This window comes from Humulus lupulus, chromosome X, assembly GCF_963169125.1.
Source record: "Humulus lupulus chromosome X, drHumLupu1.1, whole genome shotgun sequence".
Taxonomy (NCBI): Eukaryota; Viridiplantae; Streptophyta; class Magnoliopsida; order Rosales; family Cannabaceae; genus Humulus; species Humulus lupulus.
The window spans coordinates 220,071,471-220,082,548 of record NC_084802.1 but is presented as its reverse complement, the minus strand read 5'-3'; the positions used below and the strand labels follow the sequence as shown (position 1 = coordinate 220,082,548).

Below are 11,078 nucleotides of genomic sequence, written 5' to 3'. Positions count from 1 at the left end.
TGGAATGGTGACACAAAATATGTTTTTTAGGTGGTTCAAAGGTTAAAATCCTTCTACTCCACCAGTCAGTATTATTACTATATACTGGGTACTCTTTTACAGGGTATTTCTTACAATATCGAATCCAACCCTTTTTAACTCCCAGGGTCTCCATATTTATAGGAGAAGGCACCTGGGAGTTGGTAAGAAATTCATCCCGTGACCTTCTTACCTATCATGTCAACTCTGTGACATTCATGATTAATTCCTAAACCTGACACATAAGTGTGGTCAAATCAATAGGTAAGGGGATAATGGGCCGCACGGCCCAACCCAGTCGTGGGTGTCTGAATACGCACGTTCACGCTGCGTGTCCGAGAAGTCAAGGGTATATCAGACACGTGATGTCTGATATATGCACGTTTACCTTGCGTGGTTGACTTTATAAAGGGTCGCAGCCTCAACTTTAGCTCGTACCACGAGCTAGATGCTTCCCTCGACCTGTGGTCTTTAGGGTCCAAACAGTCCTTAAGCAATCTTGGCGAACCCTTAGGTTACCTCGAGCTAAGGAGGTAGGACCTTACGATGGCAGCTTCGATCTTGGGGATGTCCACGTGGTAGTCATGATTAGGCCGTATCTCAGCTCGCTAATCAGCCCGTGGGAAAATCAGGGCGTACAATGTCAAAACTGGATATTTATGCAGCATTGTTCCTTTGTAAATTTCTATTTAATTAGCATTTGAAACATTAGTGGTGAAATTTGGGTTTTTAATAAGGTCTTCTATTTCTTTGAAACTCTTTTATGACTCTTTAATTTAAGGTCAATCACTAGAGTCTTGCTTGGTTTCTCACCAATGTTATTGGTACTGCAGAGTTATACACAATATATCCCTTTGCCAATCAGTGACCTTGATTCTTGGTTGAAGACACCCTCCATATATGTTTTTGATTGCTCTGCGGCTGGGGGAATATTGTGAATGCTTTTATTGAGGTAAAGCTTTAACTCAAAACATATAATGAATTGATATATGTATTGATAATTAAGGTGCTACGTGACATGAATTCATTATCTGTAATTAAGATATTTATATATAAATATATTTGTAAATAAAGTGACTTGATTTGATGGTTTGGCAGCTTCATGACCGGGTTGCTTCTAGCTCCTCTGGATCCACAAGGGATTGCATTCTACTTGGAGCTTGTGAAGCACATGAGACTCTTCCACAAAGTGCTGAATTTCCTGCAGATGTGTTTATGTCTTGTCTCACAACACCTATTAAGATGGCTTTGAGATGGTGAGCTTCTTTTCTTGTTCGTCTGTTAGGATCTCCTATCGCGTTTATGCATCTTTATTTGAGATCATGCAGTTTTCTGGTTTTGCCTTGTGGTGTTTATTCCATATTGGCTGCTTCCTAGTTATTTTTAGTTTGTCAACTGAAAGTCTTTTAGCTGTGTTGTTTGTTTAAAGTTGTAGGAAGTTAGAAATGGCATGGTATTTAAAATACAGAGAAATCAATCCTTATTCCTAAATCCAACTCGACCGATGCCTTAGCTAATCTCTGCCTCTATTTTGGGCAGTGAATGCTTTTTCTTATGAGACTATATTTTTTTGTTGTATTTTAAGTTGTGGATAACAATTGGTTTTTATTTTTTAAGATAACAATTGGTTTTTGTGCTGTGGATCATTAGATTTGTTTTATTAACATAAGGATGTAATATTTGCTTCTACATTTACTATCATTCTAGTCATAGAAATTTAGTATAGTTTAGTAATTACAAAGATTAAGGGCTATGCTGATGCAGCTCAGGTACTCCAATGAATTGGCTTCCTAGTTCTATTTTACTGTTGCTGAAACATAGCTCAAAGAAGATTATCTTTGCAGGCACCTGAATTCTTTACTACTGCTTCAGCCCTTGTGATACCAAAAGCTATTTCAAATGCTGGTTTAGATGCTTCTCAGATTGATTACTATGAAATAAATGAAGCATTTTCTGTAAGATTTTAGTACTTGTAATCCCTATACTGTTCCTGATTTAGTAAGCATTTTTTTCATTCATTTATATTTGTCCTTCTTCTCTCTAGGTTGTAGCTCTAGCCAATCAAAAGATGCTTGGTCTTAATCTTGTGAGTTTGGAGAAAACTAGATAATTTCGTTCAAGTTGATTTACTTTATATGCTTACAGGTGGAAACTAGCTTAAGTCTTGTGTTCTTAATAATAAAAGGACTTTTTTTTTTTACAATGTGCAGGTATATTGAGATGATTTCTTTGGAGCAATTCTTGACAACATTTGTAGTTGAGGCCTTTAGAATGGAAGAATGTATTTCACTAATTTTTGTATACATTTCTTGTTTTGTATTTAGTGATAAAGGAATCTGAATTGGGCATAAATTATGTTGTAATATGATTTCTTAAGCCTAGACTAGTAGACTAAATATTGTAATTACATTTGAGTAATTAATAAAAATCTATTTATGTTACCTTATTTGGCTTCAACTTTCATATTTGTTTTCCTAGTTTTGTGTAAGTAAAAAAAGATTATGTTTCTCTAAGCTAATATAACACATTTGTTATACTAAAGTGTAGTATAACACAAATAATGTGTTATACTAAACTGTAGTATAACACAAAAAATGTGTTATACTAAATTGTAGTATAACACAAAAAAAGTGTTATACTAAAGTGTAGTATAACACAAATTTATAAGTACTGAAATGTGTTATATAATCGACTATAAATAACATAATTAAACACTTATCTATTTATTAAAATAACACAGAAATTGTGTTATCGTTGACATTATAATAACACATCTGTATAACAATGATAAAGTGTTATGTAAAGTACCCTGACCTATGATAACATAGTCGGTCTTAACACATCAAAAAGTGTTATGGTATGTTTTGATAACACATTTTCGATGTTATTAAAAGCATTTTTTCTTGTAGTGCTTGTATAGGATGTTGACTGAGCTTCCTATGTCAACCAACACCCTCTTCATCATCATGTTGGCAATTTGCACGTCCACGACCAGCGGATCGGAGTGTGGGAATCGTACGTGCTGGGCATCGTCTTTAGAGAAGGTTATTAATTCCTCCTCTGTTCGAGCCTTCATTGGTGCTCATCCTCGACACTCATCATCTTGATGTCTTGGTCGTGGTGTAGGGTTCGAGCGTATCGTTCCCTTACCTTCCCACTGTCCCCTGCAAGATGTGGGCCTCCGCAGATGGTGAGTAAAGTGCCTGCCACAGGAGCTGGCTGTAAAGGTGGCGAGCATTGGCGTGCAAGCGCCTGCTAGTTGCCACCTTGAGTTTCTTGCTGAGACCCTCCTGCGGCTCGCACATATCTTCTTAGATGTCCCTGCCTAATCAGGAACTCAATCTCTTCTTTCAACTGGTTGCATTCGTTGGTGTCCTGCCCGTAGTCATTGTGAAAATGATAAAACTTTGTCGTATCTCTCTTGGAGATATATTTCCTTATAGGTGCGGGTCGTTTGTAAGGCACGCTAGAGCTAGTCACCTGGTAGACTTCCACTTGGCTTTTGACAAGGGCCGTGTAGTTGGTGAATCTCGGCTCGTATCAACTGCCTTTGCGGTGTTTATTCTCAGAAGCTGAGGGTTCATTGCTCGCCCGTTTTCCACCATTCCCGTTCCCTTGCCGTTGCCATTGGGTTTTTTCGATCCGTTGGCAGCCTTGGCGGGTTCTTCCTTCGGCCCCTTGTCTTTTGTTGGCGATTTCCCTTCATTGGCAATCGCGTCCTCGAGCTTGATATATCGATCAACTAGATCCAAAAACTCCTGGGTACTCCTTACCCCATTCTTTCTGAGGCTACTCCAGAGGGGTGAATGGCGCCTAACCCCAGCAGTTAGAAGCATCATCTTACCTTCATCGCCTACTATCTTGGCTCTAGCTGCTGCTCACATGAAGCGTTGGACATATTCCTTTAAGGGCTCTCCCTCCTTCTGACATATCTCGACCAGCTGGTTGGCCTCTGTGGGGTGTACGCGACCCACGTAGAATTGTCTATAAAATTCCTTTATGAACATCTCCTAAGTTACTATACTAGCAGGAGGGAACTTAAAGAACCACTCCTAGGCGGTGTCAGATAGTGTCGCAGGGAAGATCCTGCAGTGGGCATCTTATGACACTTTCTGTATATCCAATTGTATCTAAAACTTGTTAACGTGAGATACTTGGTCTCCGTACCCATCTAAGTTTGGCAGTGTTGGCATCTTGAATTTACTGGGGGTTTCAGCCGCAACACTCCTTTGTACAAAGGGAGTGCCCCTCCTCCTATCGTACTCCATATGGGACATTCGTCCCCCGACCAGCTGTTGTACTGCCTGGTTCAAAGCATCAATCTAAGCTTGCACCGCTTCTGGGATCGCCGGGGTGACCAGTGCCTAGGGAGCGTACTCATCATGCCTTTCCCGACGGTCATTGAGTACGTCCCTTAAGTCGTCATCCCTACGTCTCTGCTTGCTAACTCCTAGCCGATCAAAGACGTTCTGCTGCCTGGGTTGCCCCCCAGCGTTATGGCTAGCTGGCCTATTTTCTCTAGGCGGGGGGCTTCTGCTTCAACCTCTTTCCTCATACCTCCGACCAGCATTTCCTCAAATGGAATTGACTTCATTATAGTCATGGCCATCTCTAAACTGTGGCTAACTACGGCGTGACTGGCTGTTCAAGCTATTTCCTCCTCGAGCTGGCATTTCTCGAGCGTCAGGGGGAGGCCTGTGCTGGTCGTTAGGTGCCCGTGCATTGTTATGCTGTGGGGGTCCCCTGACCGTAGAGCCTGACTCGATGTTCCTTCTGTTGGCAGAAGGACACTATCCCCTGCTTGGTAGATTCGACTCTTCATCCCTTGGGCGTCTAGGGCTTCGGGGTGGCTGCCCGGCCTTATTCTGCCTCAGGTACTGGGGATTGCCTCGACCAGCCTGAGATGGAGGCTACTGCTCAGGATCCCTAGCTGGGACATCATCCTGAGCCATAGGCGGCTGCTCCGGCCTTTGATGGCTTGCTGGTTATAGCAGAGGACTATGATTGGGAGCCCTCTGAGGTGGCGCACTTGGCGGCTAATCTGGCTAAGAGGCTGGCACAGCCTGACTCCGAGCCAATTTGATGGCTACTTCAAGAGCGGCCATGGCATCCCTCTGTCGACAGTCCATGTTCACCTACCGCTTACTCAGCTCCTAGCGCTGGCGTTCTATTTCTCTTTGTTGCAACGCCATTGTCTCTACATCATTCTCCTGATTGGCCCTCAGATTTGCAAACTCATCCTGCAACACCCCTAGTGTCGCTCTCAGCATTTTGAAATCTAACTCCTTCTCTTCAAACTCCAAATGTGGTTCATTCTCAGCCACATTTCGGGGAGGAGGTTGGGATGATGCAGCGCCAGTGGTCTGTGCAGCCTTCTTGGATGTCTTCACCATTAGATTTTCTTACAGTTTTTTATCAATCTCTCAATGAAAACACCAGAATGTTGACCCTCGATTTGGCCAACGACACAGAGCCAAATATACGACAGAAAATGAGACGACAATTAAGAGTTTAATCTAATGGAAAAGAAGAAAACACCAACGATTTATAGTGGTTCGGCCCCAAAGAATGGTAATGACCTACGTCCACTTAGAGCTATTATTAATATTGAATCCCAACACCATGATCAAAGAACTATGGTTCTTGAGTTTCACAAACCTTGGGAGAATTACAATAAAACGATGGATAATCACACTATAGCTCTCTCTTTCAATATTCAGGAAAAAGATTCAGAGATCAAAAGTCCCCTTCTCGAGCTATTTCATGCATATTTATAGGCTCAAGGGGGGTTACATGGGCCATTGGGCCTTAACTCTCATTAATATCCATGTATCCAGGAAATAAAGATGAAATAATCAGTAAAATTATTACAAGATCATAATCTTATAAGGAAATAAACAGAATCATACGACCAGCCTAGTCATACCTAAAAGTCAGCCTTGATGAAGCAATGTGCAGTTGGTCGATAACAGAACAACACCTTTTCACTTCTATTCTGCCACGTGTCAACCAAGTGTGAGAAATCCTTGCCACGTCATCGGCAGCCGCTTTTGGGTAAACACAATCCATTAGGAAAGCATGGATTTCATTATTGTAGATCCATGTACCCAGCCATTCATGATATTGAATCTCCAAAACAAAAGTGTTGACGGTGAGAACTCGTCAACTAAGTCGAGTTGGAAAAATTATCAAGTTCAGATCTCTAATAGAAAAGCTGTAGAAACTTAAACAATCACTCAAGAACAAACATAGAACGATAATGGAGAATTCAGTCTTTCATTCACACTCAAGCCTTTGCTACAGTAAAATTTCCAACCCCCCCTCAGGTGGTGTTAGAGTTCATTTTATAGTAGGCTCTAATGGCCTTAGGTACATGGTGGTCCAGGAGACCAAGTGGTACATAAGTACTATGTCAGGGGAGTGGCTTCAGAGGTTGTGGTCGTACATCCAGTACAGGAGCAGATGTCAGGAGGATGTCTCCACTACTTGCCTGTACCCATGTCTGATGAGTGGTGGTAGGCATAGTGGCGTAGGTGATAGTGGTGTCGACTCTGACCTTTGGCCGTAGACGTACGGGCCATAACTCTTATCCCAGTAGTCCCACTAGTACTGGTGTCCGTACTCAGTACTAGGTCGTACAAGTATGTCCCATTCGACTCGTACTGGAGCCTCTAAGCATAGGGGTCTCAAGGTGTAAGGAATGGGACCTTCGGTGCATGGCTCTATTCACGTGGCCACTAGGTGACGTAGCTCTCATTCCTTAGCAAGGCCCCCTTGGAAGGCTTATTGATGGCGCGGCTCTGTTGGCTGTTCAAGAGGCTAAGTGTGCTGCGGATGTGACCCCCATGAGGCCATGGGCGAGGCCACCATGGGGCCTAGATGGCGAGGCCACCACGGGGCCTAGATGGTGAGGCCGAGCGAGGCCACCTGGTGCGCACGAGCGTGGCCGAGCGAGGCCATCTGGGGTGCGCGGGCGTGGCCGAGCGAGGCCGTCTGGGGTGCGCGGGCGTGGCCGAGCGAGGCCACCAGGTGCGCGCGGGCGTGGCCGGGCGAGGCCACCTGGTGCGTGCAGGGCGTGGCCGAGCGAGGCCAATAGTTTCTGTGCCTGACTGGCCAAGCGAGGCCATGGCTTCTATGTCGTGTAAATGGGGGCTTCATGGCGTTGATCTCATATTTTCCCTTGGTGAGATTTTGAGCCTCAACACTTCCCCCCCCAGTCTAAGAGAGTACCTTTAGGTGCTCTTGTAGACTATTCACCTTGGTTCTTATAAATAGGCCTTCATGCATGGCTTAATATATCCACCTTACTCCCTTGGCCTAGTGGTTTGGAGAACCCTTCCTTTTTCAAGAGGTAAGGGGTTCAATCCTCCACAACCCCATTTTTTCCGTAGTTTCATTTGTTTTATTTTTTTACTTCATTTCATTCATTTTTTTTTTTTTTACATATGAGCTAGTTTTATGGTGTGTCTATTTAGTGACTAACACATCCTTTTTGCCTATTTTTGCAGACGTGCATTTTCTACCATTTTGGTGCTTTCGACCCTCGTCCTCCTTTTTTGGTCTCGACAGCCCCCAATTTCTACATCTTGAGGTATGTTCTCTTTTTCCCTGGTTTCTGCTAGGTTCACATAAGCGTTACTCGGGATGGGGTACCCTGGCCTGAGCTTGTAGTGAGTTTGACCATATGCACGCCCCTCCTTTTTTTTATACCCTGTAGTGGGCCATTTAGGGCGTTTGCATCTAGAGATATTAAGCCTATTCCTTTGTGTTTTGTAGCCTTTCCCTCGTTTATACGTGAACCTCTTTTTGCTGTTGGGATGAGGTTTCATGGCCAGTGACAGCCCGTCCGACACACCCCCAGGGGCTGAGTTTATTGACCTGTCCTCAGACTCAGAGTCCCCTGAGGGCAATCCTCACCAGGACTATGACTCCTTAAGGAAGGCCCGCATCTGCCACCTTGAGTTCATGGCTGAACTTAGGTGTAAGATTTGGGTGGTGGAGAGCGAAATTGACTCGGTGTCGAGAGGAGACGGAGGACCTTCCCCCCCAGACCTTAGTGACCACGTAGCGAGCCTTAGGATGACCCTTTTTGAATTGCAGTGGGAGTTAGTGTTTATGGAGTGACACCTTCTGCCTGAGCCTTCCAGCCCACCTTCGCCTGATGACTGTCAGGGGGCTACTTATGCTTCTCCTCAGCCCCTAGTCTCAATTTTTCCTAGCTTAGCGCTTCCGCGGTCGCTCCCTTGATGGAAAACTCTTGCTAGGAAGAAAAAATGGAGGGTCAAGTGTTCTGTCTCTTCCTCACATTTTTCTTTTGGTTTTGCAGATATGCCGAAGGCACGCCGACAGGTATCTACCCAAGAGCAGGACGGCGCCCCCTTATTAGCGTTCGAGCTGGTGTCGAGCGTGTCCGACAACAAACTAATGGACATCGTGAATCATTATCGCGTCCCTCCAGATTATGCTCTATACGCCCCTTTGGAGGCATGCCGTGCTGACCGCCCTAGGCTCGGCTTCGTGGCCCTCAGCGAGCACATTCTAAAAGTGGGTGGTACCATTCCGCTGCATCCGTTCTTTGTTGCGGTCCTCAACTACTTCAACCTTGCCCCGCTTCAGCTGGCACCCAATGGCTGGCTGACTTTGAACTGCCTTTTCATTGCATACGTGAAACTGTTGAAACGCGCCCCTACGACCACCGAGGTACATTTCCTCTACAACCTCATGCCCCTCCACAATTCAAAAGGCTTTTACTACTTACAAAAAGCCAACAACGGGGCCTCTTTGATAGAGGGTTTGGTGTCTAACCCGGGGGCTTCGAAGCGGGACTTTTTCTTCGTGGAAGGTCCGCTCTCTGTCCGTGAGGATTTCCGGACCACTCCCAGTAAGTACTCTGAGCATCACTTCCTCTCTTTTTTTTTTTTTTGCAACTTACGGTATCGTGCCTTATGCTCACAATGACTATGGCTCGTATTGTGCAGAGCGATTCGCCGAACCCTCCGTCGTCGAGTTGGAAGCGAAAGACATGAGACGGTTCCTCAATGCTGAACCTGTCAGGAAAGAGGCGGTGCGCCTTTTCACCGTAAAGAATCTGAACCGCTACAAGCTATCTCCCGTCTCTGACCCCAAGTTGTTGTGGACCATCTCTGGGTCCTCGAAGATGAAGGAGACCTTGGTTGAGCCTTGCCCGGATGATGATGAGGACGAGGAGGGGCCGGAGGAAGCCCCCCTTGACCGTGGGGGATTCCACCAACCGCCTCCATCTCCTGGGGGGTGCCCTCCACGTGCTCCCTATGATCCGGACATAGCCCCTCACTCACAAGACCAGCAGGACATTCCGGGGTGTAGTATTTACCCTGACCCTGAGGGCCATGACGCCTTCCCTTAGGCTCCTCTCGACCCTGGATCTCCGGGGGTTGATTACGTCAGCCTTGCGAATCCCCCCTGTGGTCTATTAGAGCCTCGGCTTTCCAGTTCCACCGCGCCCCCTCCCGCATCGGCAAGCGGGTCGTCTGTCCCCATCCAGCCAGGTGCACCTAGTACGGATGGGGAGCCCTAGGTGACTCGGATGGCAACGTCATTCGGGCAGCGATACATCCAGCTTGCCTCGGGCCTCCCTGTATCTGACTGGAATGGCCTTGGGAACGTGGCTCAAACGGACCTTGGGGAGAACTTAAGGCGCTCCATGGCTTGGGTGAGTACCTGCTCCTCGCATCGGCCCTATTATGTATAGGTGTTTATGCTTATATTTTTTTTTCCTTTGTCACTTATTGCTACTGTTGCTAACTTTTTTTTTGTGTAGACCTATACGTTGGTTATGCGGTTTGTCGACTCGTCTAACAACCTCTCCGCGTCTGCTGCTGAGAGGAACTGCCTTACAGCCCGAGTGCAGGAGCTTGAGGAAGAGCTCAATGGAACCAATGCTAAGTTGTCAGAGGTCCAGACCAAATTTTCCAACTTGTCATTGAAGAGGAAGGAAATAAGGGCCAAGACTAAGAGGCTAGAAGGCAAGGTTACTCGCTTGGAGCGTGAACTCCAGGAAGCCAAGGCCATCGCGGCCACCTCGCAGCAGAGAGTTACCCTGTTGGAGGCCGAAGTCGAGGCCCTCAGGGTTGAACTTCAGTCAGCGCAGGAGAGGAGTGCTTCCTTGGAGGCGGAGAGGGCTACCACTGAGCGCCGGTCCATAGACCGTGCCCTCTACAATGTGTGGAGGCAGGATCCTAACTTTGACTTCTCTTCTTTTGGTGAACATGCTGTTGCTCGGGCGGCCCTGTGGAGTGCCCACGTTAGGAGGCCTTGAAGTAGTCTTGCTTTTTTTTTTTTTTTTTAACTTTGTAATATCATTATCACTGCTACTTTTCTTTTGGTCTTGTACTATCTCAAGAACTCTTTTTCTTAATGTATAAATACATGTGCAGCTATTTATTTCTTGTTCTACTGCATTTGAGGCCCTTTTAAGCTTGCGTTTGAGGCCCTTTTAAGGCTATCACCTCTTTTATTTACCAGGCTGGAGGTCCTTTGGAGCCCATGTGAAAGGGTTCACTGAGACCTCTTTTGGTGCCTCTTGATTACTTTTATAAGGATATTTTGACCCCTTGGGTCCTAGCTATCCTTTTATATATTTTTGCGCGCGCTTATTATTTGTTGCGAGAAGCGTCCTTCTCGTCGTTATTCATAGTACTATTTTTGCAAGGGTCTCCTTTGGGACCCTTTTTGGCTAGGCGGCTTGGTGGCCGCCCTAGACTTATTATTATTATCGTCACCATACATTTTTTGTAAGTCCCTATGGCCTCCCTTGGTGTTCACAAGGGTAGCTAATCCTTGTGATCCCAAGGGATGCCTTGTAAGGACTTCGTTTAAGGCCCTAGTATAGGGGGTCCCTTTGTTTTTGGGTCACTTCCTCCTGATGGAGGGCCCTTTTTATCCTTTTTTAGGGGCCTCCTTTTTAGGAGGGCAAGGGGTCCTTTTTAGGATCATTCATTAGAGGGCCCTTTTTAGGTTCCCTTTGCTAGCCGCCTGCTGTCGCCTCCTATCCTGCCCCCCAAGTGTCTAGTGAAATTTAT

The 11,078-nt window shown here is 45.7% G+C and overlaps 1 long non-coding RNA gene across 1 annotated transcript; it reads left to right on the top strand.

Annotated features, from left to right (window-relative positions):
* The first annotated feature begins 1,887 nt into the window (after positions 1–1,887).
* LOC133805153 (uncharacterized) lies at positions 1,888–2,213 on the top strand. Its single transcript, XR_009878868.1, has 2 exons — positions 1,888–1,973; positions 2,063–2,213. It is a non-coding gene; the product is annotated as an uncharacterized LOC133805153 (long non-coding RNA).
* The last annotated feature ends 8,865 nt before the right edge of the window (positions 2,214–11,078 follow it).